The sequence below is a fragment of the Akebia trifoliata genome, chromosome 2 (genome assembly GCF_017979445.1).
Source record: "Akebia trifoliata isolate Shusen 1 chromosome 2, ASM1797944v1, whole genome shotgun sequence".
In the NCBI taxonomy this organism is placed as follows: domain Eukaryota; kingdom Viridiplantae; phylum Streptophyta; class Magnoliopsida; order Ranunculales; family Lardizabalaceae; genus Akebia; species Akebia trifoliata.
In genome coordinates, this window is record NC_141376.1 from 18180886 (window position 1) to 18185490 (window position 4605).

The following is a 4605-nucleotide window of genomic DNA, read 5'->3' on the forward strand; positions in this document are numbered from 1 at the left end:
GGCACTCAAATGGTTCTCCGGGTTAGACCACACTCTCATTAAGAATTGGCAAGACCTGGCAGAAATGTTCTGGCACAATTACTGATTCAATACGGATGTTGGCCTAGATCGGAACGACATGGCGAAAATGACAAGGAAACAAAGAGAAACGGTGAAAGAGTATGCACAGAGGTGGCGAGAGTCTGCCTCACAAGTGAAAGCGCCCTCGATCCGCGGGGTGCGCGGATCCGCTTTTGACCCTTGAAGTTTGGGAGTCGCCACCTAGTTATTGTGGTCTAGGAACCATACTGACTCTAACATGGATAAAAAGAACTAATCTACCATAAAAAATCTGAATTCGGGGATCAAGTTACGGGGTTGGAAGGTGTTAGGCACCAACCCCGCCCGGCCAAAGCCGGTCTCTACTAAAGTCCCAAGTAAATTACATTGCTAAAACCTAGATAAAAAAATAAATAAAAATAAAAATTTACCTTTCCGATGGCAAGGACTTGGTTCCCTCAGATCTGACAAAAAGAGCTCCTTGTACCGTGCTCCCTTGCTTCGTTCTATTTCCGGATTTGACTTCGGATCTCCGAGGCAAGGTATCTCCTTGTTTTTGAATCTGAACTCTTCAAGTTCGTTGCGGATTTGGGGGTGTTTTTAGAAGGCTTTTGGGTGTTTTCTAGACTAAAATTGAAGGAGGGATGTTAGTTAAGGAGTTGGGGCTCCAAAACTAGGGTTTATGGGGGGCTAGGGGAGCTTCTAGACCTACTTCTCTTAAGGTTTATGATTTGATACGAAAATAGGGTGTGAGCACCTCTATTTATAGATGTTTTTAGGGGTTGATTTGGATAGAGTTAGTGTTTAATTAGAGATCTTTTAATTTAGAGTTGTGTTTTAGTTTGACTTGTTTTAGGTAGAATTATGTTTTAATTAGAATTGTTTTAGGTAGAATTATTTTTAAGTTAGAACTCTATTAGATAGAGTTATTAATCAATTATAATTCTATTATGACTTTTGGTCTTATTTGATTGACTTTTAATGTTTTGACTTTAGTCCTAATTGATTGACTTTTAATATTTTGACTTCAGTCTTGCTTAATTGACTTTAATTTTGACTTCAGTCTCACTTGATTGACTTTAATACCTTGACTTCAGTCTTACTTGATTTACTTTTAATTTTGGGAGAACCCCCCTCTAAAATATCTTTAATTCTTTGGACCCCCAAATGGAGGGGTCCTTAAAGAAATATCCCACGAACCCTCAACAATTTTACCCGAAAGTCCGATTGATCGATTTTTTAGATTCAAAATTTTAAATTAATTTCATTAATGTTTAAATTTAATAATTTAATGTTTTATTTATTAATTTCAGAATTTTTTATCATGAAAATTGTGAAATTACCGTTTTGCCCCCAGAGAGGACTTTTCACATTTTAAGTCGGTTTTTAATGTTCTAGGATGTTTTAGAATCGGTTTTTCGTAAGGAATTAAATGGAAATATTAGTTTTTGTTATTTATGAAATTTTTTGTGTGAAATGGTTGTGAACTTTATGAGGGGCATTTTCGTAATTTTGTCAAATTTTGTTAAAATTGGTGAAATGATTTATTTGGTTCCAATTTGTCATTTTATGTGTTCGAATGGGTTTTCCTAAGCGTAACGTAGGCTCTAAGGTTGTTTTGAGGTTAGGGGTATTTTGGTAATTTGGTAATTTTTAGTGATTTTTATCGTGAAGCTTCTTTTTGGTCTGCAAGATGATGATTTCTATGTTTCTGGGGTCGTACTTTCCTAGCGTAGCGTGGTTTCTAAGGTTTTGTCAATTCGAGATACCTCATCTGGATTTCTGAAACAAATCTGGTAACAAAATAAAGCAATGGAATACACATCCATCATTGGGAATCCTTGCGATCGGGTTGACGAGTTGATTAATCAGGCGGATGCAAAAATGGGGTGTCTACAACAAGTAAGGCCCGCAATGACCGAACAAGATATGAACACCACGTTTATCTCGACACTAGGGCACGCCTTCTATATTCACCTGGTGGGGCACATTACAGACACGTTTTCAAATCTGGTACAAGTAGCAGACCGGGTCGGGGATAGGATCCAAACCGATCTAATATTTGATTTTACAAGTCTAGGGATAATGACAGGAATCCATTTTTAAAGAAAGCCAGTGCCTACAGGGAAGAAACATAGGTCAACAATGTATAACCAAGCCGACCACTCTTCATACCGGTCCCAATACCGAGACCACAAGCTCCGTCAACTTCATGGACCCCAATGCCTCCACCAGTCTGGAACCCCATACCTCAGAACCAGTTCAGGGCAAATCCTCCACCAGTGGCACCACAGTATGGGTAAGGTCAACAAGCGTGGCATAACAGAATTAACAGAGTGTTTACTCGGTTGCCAATGACGTTATCAAAATTATTCTCGACTTGCTCAGGGGAAAGTACCTCACGAAACGACCACCAAACCTAGAAGCCGAAAAATGACCAGGGTACAATCCAAGCTTATTTTATGAATTTCACATGGGTGCTCCAGGGCACTCTACAGATCAATGCTGACAACTCAAACATCAGGTACAAAACTTGATTGATAAGAAGACCATCATACTGGATGGACCTGCCAACTCACCTCAGCAGCAGAACATCAATCAAAACCCTCTACCTACTCACAATGGAGGGGGAAGTGGGCACAGGTTAAATGTTATTCTCGAAGAACTTGATTTCAATCCGTCAATGCTGATAGCGCCGGTTGAGTCGAAGGTTAGAATCCATTTAACTCAGGGATCATAAGCACCAACAGTCAACACATTTAACCATTACACAACAATTCCTCATTGAAATACACGACCGCCACTCAGATTGATTGACCTCACCCTCCATCCTACTCATCAAGATCCTAATGCTACCACTCGACCACCTCTCATCATACCTTATACATTGCCAAGTTCCCAAAATACAGTTCGACCCCCCCTTCACATACCTTACACTTCATCTACTCGACCACCACTCGTTGTCCCCTATACTTCATCAACTCCTCAAGTAGCTCCTTCTATCACCACCACATCCAAATCATCACCACCACCCCTCATTCTTAGTGTAAAACCTGATCCACCTCTCATAACCATATGCTCACCTAAACCATTCCCCTATAGTTCCAACCAAGTAGTTCCTTAGAGTTACGAGACCATTATCACCACAACCACGGGGGTTGAGACCATAAAGAAAGCAATGGTGGCTGATATCGGCCATATGACAAGGGCAGAGAGAGCTAGAAATGACTAGAAAATGGGGTAAATATCAGGGAATAAACAAAAGAGATCGCAAAAGAGGTGACATATGAAGAAAAAAGAAAGGCAAAGGGAAATGGTAAGTTGTACAAAGATGACAAGACAGAAAAGAAGGTGAAAGTAACAGACAAAGAGGCTGTAGACTTCATTAAGCTCATTCGAAAGAGTAAGCATAATATAGTGGATTAATTGAACAAACAGCCAGTTCAAATCAGTATTCTAGGTCTAATGCAAAAGTCAGAAGAACACCAAAAGGCATTACTGAGAGTTTTGAAAAAATCGTATGTACCTGCAACTACCTCACCAACATAATTAGAGCAAATGATTAGTCAGATCATGACCCCCAATCACATTATCTTCACCGAGAGTGAATTTGTGCCTGAAGGACGGGGGCACATGGAACCGTTAAACATCATGGTCATGTGCAAGGGCATGATGGTTGCCAGGGTGTTGATTGATAATGGCTCAGCGCTTAATGTTTGCCCGCTTGAAACCTTCCAAAAACTCAATGCTGATTGGTCACATGTCAAGCCCAACAACAAGGTTTTCCGAGACTTCGACAGTTCAAGAAGAGACTCTTTGGGAGAGGTAGACCTACCGATTACTATAGGTCCTTGCACCTTTGAGGTAACGTTTGAGGTCATGGAGATACCAACAACATTCAACTTGTTACTAGGCAGACCATAGATCCACATAGCAGGAGCTGTACCTTCTTCATTGCACCAAAGAGTCAAATTCATCATAGGGCAGAAGATGATATCAGTGTTGGCAAAGAATCTTATTCCAGTTGGGAGAGCCCCAGATGTGCCATTCATTGACATTGAGCTGACAAAAGACAAAGCACTCTACCATTCCTACCAATTCGCTGCTATCAATCATGTTGAGAAGGGGAAGGAAAAAGTAAAAGCGGAACTATCAAGGGAAAATCTAATGATCGGACAAGTTCTGAAGAAAACAGGCTACCAACCCAGACAAGGGTTGGGATCGGGAGGAAAAGGCAAAGCTACGCCAGTTGAAGCAAAGAAGCACAATCCTTATTTTGGATTGGGATTCAAGCCCACGAAAAAGGATATAGCATAAATGAACGACAAGAATAAAGAACTTCGATTAGCAAGAAAGCAAAACCGCGAGCCGAGTCTGGGCAAAGTTCTTTACATCAGTGTCAACTTCCCGAAGTCTCAAACCAGACCCGACAGCTTATCAGAACCATCGATGACAAAATCAGTAAGAAAATCGAGAACAATAAGTTCCAAACCTCTGCACATTCAAGAAGACTCAGTTGTTGAGTCGCAGTCATCCTTCATAGAAGGCATTGAATTTTGATTCAAT